At 38.5% G+C, this 13594-nt stretch overlaps 1 long non-coding RNA gene across 1 annotated transcript in view; it reads right to left on the bottom strand.

Moving 5' to 3' along the window:
- The window catches only part of LOC132673318 (uncharacterized), a 101359-nt gene extending 89508 nt beyond the window's left edge, over positions 1 to 11851 (bottom strand). Inside the window, exon 1 of the long non-coding RNA XR_009607984.1 lies at positions 11686 to 11851. This is a non-coding gene — a long non-coding RNA (uncharacterized LOC132673318). The remainder of the gene's footprint in view (positions 1 to 11685) is intronic.
- Positions 11852 to 13594: the final 1743 nt, after the last annotated feature.

Here is a 13594-nt window from a genome sequence, read left to right as displayed (position 1 = left end):
ATCTTACCCTATTAATCTCATTAGTTGTGTTATGTGCCAGTTTTCCTCCATATATTTTAAGTTCCTGGGGCACCTGAGTGGCTCAGTTGGTTAAGTGTCCAACTTCAGCTCAGGTCATGATCTCACAGTTTGTGAATTTGAGCCTCATATAGGGCCGTCTGCTGTCAACACAAAGCCTGCTTTGGATCCTCTGTCTCCCTCACTCTCTGTCCCTCCCCCATTCATGATCACTTGCTCACTCTCTCTCTCAAAAATAAATAAACATTTAAAAAAACATTAAATTTAAGATACATATATGTTTTTTAAGTTCCTTGAGGATAAGAAACATATTTTATTTTTCCTTTTATTTCCCATAATACCTAACAGTAAAATTCAATAAGTGTTACTTGAATTGCTAAAAAAAATTCTCATTGAAAGATATGAGTTTTTGACTATCTCATAAATGAAAGACAAGTAGTGAGTTGAAGTCCTATATAACTGAAACTCTATAATAAGAGCACTGTCCAAGAGAACTTTCCATAATGATGAAACATTCTCTATCTGTGATGCCCAATACAGTAGCCACTAGCCATATTTGGCTATGAAGCACTTGAAATATGGCTAGTAAACTGAGGAAATAAAATCTTTATTTCATTTAATTTTAATTAATTTAAGTTTAAATAGCCACATGTCAATAATAGCTACCCTATTGGATCCCGCAGCTCTAAAGACTCTGTGTTGAAGCTTTAAAAAAACAGCTCCATCATGCTTTATATAGAACAAGTGCTCAGTAAATTTTTGCCATGGTTCTTTGAATTGAATTTAGGTGAATAACAACCTAAGTCGACATAACGTATGTAGATTTAAAAAAAAAAAAAAAAAGACTGAAAAAAGGAGAAACTTCAAGAAATCCAAGGACAACATGGAAAAAGATAAAGCATTGTCAACCAAAAAATACCAAAGATCAGCATTTGCAGCAAAAGACAATCCTCAACTCATTTTGCCCTTGCTCAAGCAGAGTCTGAAAGAGGTATATCAAGATGGGCAATTATATGATGTATAAACCCAGTTTAATAAAGGCTGGGCTGGCATCCATTTACAAACACCTCCAGAGGACACTGAGGTTTCTCATGCTGTCTTTAAAGAAACTGACTGTAAACTTTAAAGAAACTGGTTGGGATGGGTCACACTAAGCTGGAAAGAATAAGTCCACATCACTGTATTTAACAATGATTCATCATAAATTCCTTTTTATATGGTGGGGAAATGACAGAAACGCACCCATTCCTGGTTACACAACTCAGAACAAAAAACTTTCCAGTTACACTCTCAGGACAAGATCTAAATTTTAGGCTTCTTTGGAATTTTTCATTCTTGCTTTTACCTCACTGAGGTAGAGCACTAGAGAATGTAGTTAGAGACCTATGCTGTTAAGTGAGCTCTTCCCAGCCTGGCCATTCTGAGTGTGACCTTTCATCAGGTCCCTGGCATAAGACAGTGTAGTCTCCTGGAGCAAAACCAGAATGTAAGATGAAAAGCCACATGCGGAGGATGACGCAAGGGAAACAATCATGACTCTCATATTGAGAGCCAGAAAGAAATTTGAGGTCTTATGCACACTAGTTCCTAAGCCTGGGTGTTTTACTCAGCATAATAACTCCCTTAACATTTTATTTTATCTTTTTTTTAGGATTTCCAGCCACAGAAGAGTGAGCATATCAGTGATCAAACTTTAGGTATGCCACTCTGCACCACCCAGACAGGGGTCCACATGGTGTGGTCATAGGGTCCCATAATAACTTAAAGGGAAACTTTTACAGTGCCCAGAGCCCCTGATGTCCTACAAACGAAGGAAGAGGATATCCCTAAATTCCTTGCAGCAGGAACCTACTTAGGTGGCACCAACTCTGACTTCCAAATGGAAAGTACGTCTACAAAAGTTAAAGTGATGGCATCTACATCATTAATCTGAAGGGGACCTGGAAGAAGCTTCCACTGATGGCTTGTGCCATTGTTACCATTGAAAACCCAGTTGGTGTCAGTGTCACGTCCTCCAGGAACACCGGCCAGTGGGCTGTCCTGAATTTTGCTGGTGCCACTGTAGCCACTCCTACTGCTGGGTACTTCACTCCCACAACTTTCAATAACCAGATCCAGGCAGACTTCCAAGAACCACATCTTCCGGTGGTTACTGAGCCCAGGGCTGACCACCAGCCTCCCATGGAGGCATCTTATGTTAACCTGCCAACCACTGCTCTGTGTATCACAGACTCTCCTCCATGCTATGTGCACATCGCCATCCTGTGCAACAACAAGGAAGCTCAGTGGGGCTCGTGTGGTACATGATGGTGCGGGAAGTTCTGTGCACCTGTGCCACCATCCCTCATGCACACCCATGGGAGATCATGCCTGATCTATATCTACAGAGATTCTAAAGAGACAGAAAAGAAAGAGCGGGCCACTGCTGAAAAGGCCATGACCAAGGAGGAATTTCAGGGTGAGTGGACATCTCTAGCCCAAGCAAACTGCTTGAGTTTACTGCTATCGAGCTCAGGTTGCAGACTGGCCTGAAGGCACGCAGGTGGCCTCTGTGCCCATCCAGCAGTTCCATACTGCAGACCAGAGCCCATAGTCTGCCACTGAAGACTGGTCTGCAGCTCTCATTCTCAGACCATTGAATGGGTAAGAACAACACTGGGTGGTGTTAAGCAATTCTTCTACAGGCTCCAAAACAGAATGTGGAAATAAGGTGGATAGAAAATAAATATTAGTTTCTTTTTTTTAAAAAAATTTTTTTTTTTTAACGTTTATTTATTTTTGAGACAGAGAGAGACAAAGCATGAACGGGGGAGGGGCAGAGAGAGAGGGAGACACAGAATCGGAAGCAGGCTCCAGGCTCTGGGCCATCAGCCCAGAGCCCGACGCGGGGCTCGAACTCACGGACCACGAGATTGTGACCTGAGCTGAAGTCGGACACTCAACCGACTGAGCCACCCAGGCGACCCTAAATATTAGTTTCTTAAAAAAAAAAAAAAAAAAAAAAAAAAACAACTTTGGGTGTAAAATGTTTTTACTGTTCAACTCAAGGGCCCATTCAGTTCAACAAATATTTTTTTTTTTCTTTTTCAAAGATTTTATTAGAGATCTTTAGAGAGCTCAGCAAATATTTTTTTAGTTCCTACCATGTGATAGCAGCACTAAGTGCTAATAGCACAAAGAGGAACACAATGACATATAATTTTGGGACATTCTTTAACAATGCCTTATGGAGGACAAATATTTTTATTATTTTTTATTTTTTATTTTTTTATTTTTTTAAGGACAAATAATTTTTAAAATCACTGCCATGCTTTATATATGCTATTTCAGTTGCTTCAATAGTCTCTGTGAAATTGGCATTATTTTCCCTTCATTTTCAAATGAAGAGGTTGCAGCTCAAAGTGATTAAATAACCTGCCTGTTTGCACAACTGGTAACTGCCATAATCAGATCCAAATATAGATCTACCTAAATCCAAAATATGTGCCCTTCTCACCAGACTACTCTCTTCCCCCATCCTCTTCCAAACACAACTGAAAGACTATATACTCAGAGAGTAGCCCCCAAATAATATCAAATCTCTTTAGGGCCATAACAGCTCAGTCTCCCACAAGCTGAAGTAACTATTGTTGACAATAACAGTGACTTATTGAATGTGTACTATAACCAAGCACTTACCATACTTTACCTCCAGCATCACAGTTATCTTATAAAGCAGATATTAGTAACATTATTATCCTTACTTGACAAATAAAAGAAACTGAGGCCCAGAGAAATTAATTGAGTTGGCCAAGGCCATACAATTACTAAAGGAAAGAATTAATGGATCAGAACTAGACCCAGTTAACTTTCCACTAATCATTTTGCCTTGGAAAACAAAGGCTCTGAAAGTACAGTAGTGTCCAGATTTAATACTAGTCCTAATTCTTTCTGGGGAAGGTGAGGATACATTTTTATTTGATTATCTAACAGAATGGGTGGGTTTAGAAGAGGAAACCCATTAAGACATGCCTGCCTGAGAAAGAACAAGCCAACCAGATTCCAAGGTGGAGGATGGACATCTCCATAAGCATCAGGAGAGTATTAAAGTCCTCCAATAGGGGCGCCTGGGTGGCTCGGTCGGTTAAGTGTCCGACTTCGGCTCAGGTCATGATCTCACGGTCTGTGAGTTCGAGCCCCGCGTCGGGCTCTGTGCTGACAGCTCAGAGCCTGGAGCCTGTTTCCAATTCTGTGTCTCCCTCTCTCTTTGCCCCTCCCCTGTTCATGCTCTGTCTCTCTCTGTCTCAAAAATAAATAAAAAAACGTTAAAAAAAATTTAAAAAAAAAAAAATAAAGTCCTCCAATAAATAAGATATGGGCTATCACTGCTGAGAATAGTGAGAAGCACAGAGATTTGGAGCCAATAAATCTGATTTTGAATCCTGACTCTGTCATTTACTCTCAGTGTGATTTTAAGCAAGTCATTTCAATCTCTTTGGACTTCACTGTTGTTTTTGTATCTGCCAATGTGAATTACTCAACTTGCTAATGTGAAGTACTTTGCAAAAAAGAATTGACAGTTTTAAGAACATAAAATGTACCAGAACCTGAATTAGATTTGGGTGTTGTGATAAAGTATTTGGATGTTGAGAAAGTATTGGGGTGCCTGAGTGGCTCAGTCAGTTAAGTATCAGACTCTTGATTTTGGCTCAGGTCACGATCTCACTGTTTGTGAGATTGAGCCCCGTGTCAGGCTCTGCACTGACAGCACAGAGCCTGCTTGGGATTCTCTGTCTCCTCTCTCTGCTCCTCCCCCACTTGTGCTCTCTGCCTCAAAATAAATAAATAAACTTAAAAAAAAAAACAGACTGAGAAAGCATTACATCTAAAATCCCCTTAACACTAACAAGAACCTTTATAAAGAGGAGGAAGTTGAGGTATGGAAAAGTGAAGTACTTTGACCAAGGTCATATGACCAATAAGTGGTAGAGCTATGACATGAAGCCAGGAGCCTGGCTGGTCTTGAGACTTCACTTTTACTCTCTGTACTGGGATGTTCTAGAAAGCCAGGGAACAGCAGCAGGAGCAGAACTGAAACAGGTAAGGCTGGAAGCTGGCACTCAAATTAAAGCTAAAACACCTGGAGAAAAACAACCAGACTAGATACTCTCCTGGGCACCTATAGGATCAGAATCCAGGGAAACACAGTTGAACCAGAATGGCAGAGCTGAAAGTTAACTTAGATCATGCCTACCCTCTACTTCCCATTGCTTTTTTTGAATGAGGAAAACAGGTCCAGAGAGAAAAGAGTGGTAAGTCTAATGTCACACAAACTCACTTCTAGGGTATAGGCAGTTAAAACAAACAACAACAACAACAGCAACAACAACAACAAAACAGGCTGGGATAGAGAAACAGGTGCCAAAGAGAACATATTTCCTGACAATCGTCATTAAGAAAAAAGTCAAAATGTAGGGCAAATGTCCCCATGCACTTGTGAATGTGTAGAGGTAGATTTTTCTGACTTTCATCTAAACTTGATCTAGAAGGCACCATCTGCCTCCATTTCTCAGCTTTATGCTCCACCACACTTCACTGTTGTTTCAACTTCACTGGTATGCAACAAGAAGGCAATGTACCAGCCAGCAACTCATGCCTACATTCTCCCAGGTTTCAGTCCAGCAAAAGAGTGCCTCCTTCTGGTGCTCCCATATGAGTTTTGGGCATTGGAACAACTTAGGTCATGTTCTTCCTCCTCTAGACAACAATGTTATTAGGAAGAGTAACTATGTGAGGTGAGGATGTGTTAACTAACTTGATTGCCATAATCATTACACAATACATATGTCAATCAAGTCACCACTCTATACCTTTTAGATACATACAATTTCATCAATTATATCTCAATAAAACTGTAAAAAATAAAGGCATTAAAAAAAACAAGTCAGTTATCAGGAAGAACTGATGCTCTTCATTGCCAGAACTGAGTCACCTGGCCTATTCCTAATGGAATCCCATCAACTACGTGGGAAAGAGATAGTTCTCCAAAGACATTTGGGTAGCAGAAATAATGAGCAGCAGAAAAACTAAATACTTATTAAAAGATAAAAATTTTTAAACAAACTGTTAGCAAAACATCAAATAAGGAAACAGACATTTTTATGTATTATTTTGAGTAAGTTGGCAATATCTATTTAAAATTCAAATGCACTTTTTAAAAGTTTATTTATTTGTTTTGAGAGAGAGAGAGAGAGAGAGCAAGCACAGGGCAGGGGCAGAGGGAGAGGGAGAGAAAGTTCCAAGCAGGCTCCTCGCTGTCAGTGCAGAGCCCAACATGGGGCTCGATCCCACAACCCTGGAATCATGACCTGAGCCGAAATCAAGATTTGGACACTCAACTGACTGAGCCACCCAGGCACCCCAAATGCACTTTCTTTCTGCCCAATTGTACTTCAAGAAATTTATCCTACAGATAAATCTCACCAGCACACAGAGATGTTATTTAAAGGATGATCACTGGGAAACAAAAATAATATAAAAACAGGGAGGAGGACAAAACATAAGAGACTCTTAAATATGGAGAACAAACAGAGGGTTACTGGAGGGGTTGTGGGAGGAGGGATGGGCTAAATGGGTAAGGGGTATTAAGGAATCTACTCCTGAAATCATTGTTGCACTATATGCTAACTAATTTGGATGTAAATTTTTAAAAAATTAATTAAAACTAAAATTAAAAAAAAGATGATCACTGAAGCATTAATTGTAATGGCAAAACACTGTCCATTAACATGAAGTTGTTAACTTTTGATACATTCATAGAGATGAATATTACACAATTATTTTTTAATGAGGTAGATCTATATGTTCTGATATGGAAAGAAGTCTATGATATGTTGTTAAGGGAACAAAGCATATTGTAAGAATACAGGTAAATATGATCCTGCTTGTGTAAATACACAAAAAATATCTGGAAGAATTCTTTTTTATTTTTTACTTTATTTTTTTAAGTTGTTTTTTTTGTTGTTGGGTTTTTTTTTTTTTTTTTTTTTTTTTTTTTTTTTTTTTTTTGAGAAAGATACAGAGAGCAAGCAGGGGAGAGGAGAGAGAGTATTCCAAGCAGGCTCCATGCTCAACACAGAGCCCAACTTGGGGCTGAATTCATGAACCGTGAGATCATGACCTGAGCCAAAATCAAGAGTCCAACGCTTAACTGACTAAGCCACCCAGGAGCCCCTGGAAGAGTATTTTTTTTAATATATGAAATTTATTGTCAAGTTGGTTTCCATACAACACCCAGTGCTCATCCCAAAAGATGCCTTCTTCAGTATCCATCACCCACCCTCCCCTCCCTCCCACCCTCCATCAACCCTCATGGAAGAGTATTTTTTTAATGTGTAACACTGTTTATTGTTGGGAAAGAAGTACAAGGGAGTTAGCAGTGGCAGGAAGAAAACACTTTTCAATTTATATCCTGTGGAATTTTAATTTGTTTTGCCTAGTACTCATGGTTTTCACTACTTTAAAAAGTCAAAAAAAAGTCTAAAAAACACCTGTTTATTTGACTATTAACATGACTGACAATTCACACCATTGGTTCTAAAGAACTAAAACATTCTGTTTATATGTGTTGAAGAAATTTATTAAATTACTGAAAACACGGGGCACCTGAGTGGTTCAGACCTAAGTGTCTGACTTCGGCTCAGGTCACAACCTCATGGTTTGTGAGTTCGAGCCCTGCGTTGGGCTCTGTGTTGACAGCTCAGAGCCTAGAGCCTGTTTCGGATTCTGTGTCTCCTTCTCTCTCTGCCCCTTCCCTGCTCATGATCTGTCTCTTTCTGTCTCAAAAATAAATAAACATTAAAAAATTTTTAAGTTATTGAAAACACATGTAAATGGGATCTCACCATGAAATTCTACATAATTCCAAAATGTAGGCAAATCTTCTTGTTAAGAAGCAATATAATATTTTCATGCTAATCTAGCAAATTATCTGGGCTACTGAGTCAACTTGGTTCATTTATTTACTTTGTTTATCGGTCAGACCAGCCCATCACAGAATTTTGCCACTATAAATTGGCCCCTGGACTAACTCATTCAGGCAGGCAGCAACTCCATCAAATCCAATAATTAATCGGGCAGTCCTCCTCCATATGTCACTATGACTATTCATTAAAGCAATGCATATGGCTCTTACCTACATGTGCTAGCTTTTTGCTTTTATTCATGGTTCAACAAATTTACGAACCTCAGATCCAGTGGAACAAAGAAAAATTAGTATAAAAGATATTATAATTAGTCTGACAATTTAAAATTACAAAAAAAAAAACTAAAATTGAGAAGAGATGTCATTAACAGCAGAACTCATGACATAGCAAACATCTGTTGATTGCCTTCTATGTGCAAGGAACAAGGCTACACTCTAGAAACATGAAGAAAAACATATGACCTTGTCCATGCCCACAGTATTACTTTTTATGTGAGAAGACAGCATATGTATTGAAAAGAATAAGTAATGTACAAGGTTATCACTGGCAAGTGCCATATATTTCTAATTATCAAGATTCCCTTTTAAGATGTACAAAGCATCTTAGGAGTCATGAATAAGTGAAGTATATCATACTGCATGTAGTATATATAGTATAAGAACTATCATTAAACTTAAAGCATTATTATAAATGGAATGATTGTGTTCCCCCAAAACTCATACGCTGAAATCCTAAACCCCCAATGTGATTGTATTAGGAGGAGGGGCCTTCGAGAGGTAACTGGGTCATGAGAGTAAAGTCCTCATGAGTAGGATTAGCACCCTTAGAAGAATAGACACAAGAACTTGTTCCACCTCTCTGCTCTTTCCTCCATGTCAGGTACAATGAGAAGCTGGCAGTCTGCAACCCAGAAGAGGGCCCTCGCAAGGATTTATGCCAGAACTCTAATCTTGGACTTCCAACCTCCAGACTGTGAGAAATAAATTTCTGTTGTTTACAGGCCACCCTGTCTATGGTACTTTGTTATAGTAGCCCAAAATTACTAAGACAAGTACATAGCATTAAACACACCACTGCATAAAATAAGAAATGAAGATTACCAAATTGAATTGATAATGCTTTGGTAACTTAGATATTCAGAATATAATTTCCATATTATTTCTTTAATAATATGCAAAAGAAGTACAAAACCAAAACACTGACTGAGAGGAGACCCTTAAATTGTCGTTCTGAGTGACATAAGATATGATAATCATAACTAAGATTCACCTAGTATTTACTAGGTGCCAGGTACTTTCTAAGTTATATGTAAGTACGTATTTCACCCTCACAATTCTATGATGCAGGTAATTTATTATTCCTACTTTACAGATGAGAAAACTAAAGTACTGAGAAGTTAAGTAATTTGCCCAAGGTAAGTGTCGGGGACAGACTTCCAAACCATGCGGTCTGTCTCCACAGTCTATGCCTATGTGGTGAATATCTGATATGTATTCTCTAAATTATCACTTTGTTCACATTCTTATTTTTTTTAATGTTTATTTATTTTTTGAGAGAGAGAAAGAGAACACAAGCAGGGGAGGAGCAGAGAGAGACAGAGGGACAGAGGATCTAAAGTGGTCTCTGCACTGACACCAGAGAGCCGGATGCGGATCTCATGAACCGCGAGATCATGACCTAAGTCTGAGGCTTAACTGACTGAGCCACCCAGGCATCCCATCACTTTGTTCGCATTTTTAAGGAGAAAATACAAGGCAAAGAATAGTAAAGACATTATTTCTTCTTTTATTGTGGAATCTTGCACTTCCTTGTAGCCTCAAGCCATTCCTTGTACATAACAGACGATCAACAAATAGCTGTCCTACAGATGTTTGAGCTCTAGGCTCAGAGAATAGTATTTGTGACCCATGTTATTCACTTGTCTTCACAATCATATTACTTTTCCCTAGTATTCCCTAGTATTTTATCTAGTATTCCCTAATTGCTCTCTTCCCCAAGTTCCAAGCAAGAAGCAGAGTGTCCCAAGTACAAAGTTACATAATAGAGCAGAGCACTGGTCTGAGAATCAACCCTGACACTTTTTTATTATACAACCTTGGACAAATCACTTCACTCCTCTTGGAAATAAATGTTCATATTTGTCAAATGAGAGAGTTGGATTAGATGACTGATTTTCAAAGTTCAGAAGGAAGGAAGAAGGCAAAGCATATGAACAGGTGTGACCTCTTCAGCTTCAAGGAGAATAGCTCCCCTTAAACCTGTTTTACATATTAAGTATATGAGATTTTGTTTGAATAAAGGAACTCAAGCCTTTACAAAGTTTGAAGACCAATGGATTTGATCAAATTCTTAAGTACTGTCTCATTTCAAGCATTCTATCCCTCTTGACTGCACAGGCATACTCCAATACGTCAGGCTATTTGTCCTGACCTGTTCAAGAGACATTTTAACTGAATCTTAGAATTCTTTCCATCATTACAATTCTGGATCTATCCTTTCAAAAAAAGAAATTGATTTTTTCCCCTCCACTCACATTTATCAGTCCATTTTTTGGAAGCTCTTCTTGCCACATCCTTAAATAAGTAAATAGGATAACTGTGGTAATTGCCTGACCTGCAAAGTGTATAGAACTTCAAGGTTAATGCTCTTGGCGCAAGATTTTTGCTACAAACAGCAGAATTCCTCTAACCCTTTGCTGAGGCATCGGTTCAATAATAAGAGAAAATCATGCCATGTATTGAATTACTCAAAAGAGAATTATCAGAGAATCCCCTGATGGTCTAACTATGGCTAAAATGTACTCCAAAAAGAACTGGTCTTAAAGAACTTCAGGAAAGGCCTTCACCAGAGATATAGGAGAACAGCCAAAACTTAAACAACAACAACCTATATATTCAAGAATTGGTACAATCCTACCCCAAATATTGCACTAATTCCCTATGTTTAATTTTATAATCCTGAACTTGCTTCCACATGAATGAAAAGAAGTTACTGTTAAGCCTATCCATTCTCTGAAATTCCTTTAGTCAGTTTTCATTAAGGACTGTCAAATACATACATCATTTAGGGCTTTTAAATCTAAATTTTATTGGAGATATATTACATATGGTTTAATATTTCAGTTCAGCAATGGCCATCAGCAATAAGCATTACTCCAAGAGTGGGATTAATTAAATATTCTAGCAAACACAGTGATCCAAATAGCAAAGAAAAATCCTGGGCACTGAGCCCAGATTCCCCACCCTCTCTTATGGTGTGTCTCATTTCTCTCTCAGATAAACTAGACAACCAAAAAATCTTCCATCATTATTAGTGAATGTGTAGAGGTGCAATAAAGGATCAAATTCTTCTACCAGGTCGCCTAATAAATTTTTTAAGTAGAAAAAAATTGCACAAAATCAAATTGTTTCATAAAAAGATATTTTTAAAACCAAGAAGAAATAAGTTGTCAGAAATAAAAGGTAACTCTCCTTGGTAATCAGCAGTTTTCCTCTAACCTGACTTTACCACTCCTTCCTCTAATGACAGGCTGGTAGTTAGTGCCTTTCTATAATTATAAGTCTGTGTTTGTTATGTTATGAAGGTTTAAAGTATTTCAATGTTGCATATTTATAGTGAATATGAATCTCAGCTCCACAAAACCAAGATATTCAGAGCAAACTCACAGCCTTGGTCCCACAAAGATTACTAGTTTTACACTCACCGGTTAAAATTGATGATACTCCAACCTTGAATCTTAGCTTTAGGTCTGAATGTCTTGGTTTTTATGATCTTAATCTATTTGAATAGTGAGGAGGTGGGGGAGCTCCAGGCAAAATATTTACAAAGGGTCTTATTCATCAACCATTGATGGTTCTGCTTCTTCCTTCTCTCTTTTAGCTCCCAGCAGCAGCTATTTGGTGACACAATAGGTGTGTCACAATCAAAAATAACCTAGGAATAGGGGCACCTGGGTGGCTTAGTTGGTTGAGCGTCCCACTTTGGCTCAGGGTCATGATCTCACAGTTCATGAGTTCTAGCCCCGTATCAGGATTGCTGCTGTCAGCACATAGCAGACTTCAGATCCTCTGTCCCTCTCTCTCTCTGCTCCTACCCCGCCCCCCTGCTCTCTGTCAAAAATAAATAAACATTAGAAAAAATAACCTAGCAAAAACCATTTTCTTCTATCACCAAATCTGCATTTCTGGGACACAATGTACCTTAAATCTTCTGTCAAAGAACCCTCTTGATTCAATGGGGAGATGTTTACTGATAAGTATAACTCTTTGAAGCTAGAGCAACTGACAAAAGGATCAAAAAACAAAAAGCAGTAGTAGCATCATTACATTTATGTAGCCTAAATAGTTTTTAAAGTATGATCAAGTACATTACATAATTTTATCTTTCCAATAAATTTGTAAGGCAGTTATGTTATTAGTATTAAGTCACTTATCTTGTGTGAACTTCAGAGTCCTCATCTTTAAATGGGGATATATTTCACAGGGTTGCTGTGAAGCTAAAACAAAATAACATATGTAACGTACTTGGTACAAAGTACTCAATAAATGGTAGCCTGGATTTTTTTTTTAATTATTATTATCCCTACAAATAGAGGAAACATTGCTTAGAGAAAGTAACCAGCCCAAGGGCATTCAATGGAATTGACTTCATTGAGTACCTGCATAGGGCTGTGAATATAAAAATTCATGAAATCCCGTCTCTATCTCTACCTACAAACTCATACTCTCAGTAAGAAAGCAAACAAGTTCTAAACCAAATGTTCTTTTCATTCCGTTCTGGGCACCTGAGTGGCTCAGTCGGTTAAACTTCTGATTTCAGCTCAGGTCATGATCTCATGGTTCGTGAGTTTGAGCCCCACATCTGCTGTCCGTGTACAGCTCACTTTGGATCCTTTATCTCCCTCTCTCTCTCTGCACCTCCCCTGTGCTCTTGCTCTCTCTCAAAAATAAGCGTGTTTTTTTTTTTAATTTTTTTTTTAACGTTTATTTATTTTTGAGACAGAGAGAGACACAGCATGGACGGGGGAGGGGCAGAGAGAGAGGGAGACACAGAATTGGAAGCAAGCTCCAGGCTCTGAGCCATCAGCCCACAGCCCGACGCGGGGCTCGAACTCGCGGACCGCGAGATCGTGACCTGAGCTGAAGTCGGACGCTTAACCGACTGAGCCACCCAGGCGCCCAAAAAATAAGCGTGTTTTAAATTAAAAAAAAAAAAAAAAAAAAAACAAAAAACCAACAACACAACTTTCTCCTTATGCAGGTTTTTTTGACTGTGGTGAAGAGTAGTCTAACCCAATGTGCCCTCCCTAACGTGACTCCCCTCCATAATCAGGAAATCCTGAATAGTGGGAATTTCCTCCTTTGAATAGAAAACTTTTGCTTTTGTGTAACACTGTACAGTTGACTAAAAACACTTTCACCTATACTAAGTAATTTAATCTAACTAAATAACTTAATTTCCCCCAAGCCCTGTGAAGTATGAATTAGTAAAATCATTTTAGAGTAGAAGAAATTGAGACACAGCTATAGGTGTCAAAATCCAGACTAGAACTAGATCAATAGCCTCATGCTAGTTTAATTACTAGTTTAGAGCTTCCCCACTAAACTCCACTA

Source organism: Panthera onca, chromosome C1 (genome assembly GCF_046562875.1).
Source record: "Panthera onca isolate mPanOnc1 chromosome C1, mPanOnc1 haplotype 2, whole genome shotgun sequence".
NCBI lineage: Eukaryota > Metazoa > Chordata > Mammalia > Carnivora > Felidae > Panthera > Panthera onca.
This window is presented reverse-complemented; position numbering and strand designations above follow the sequence as displayed.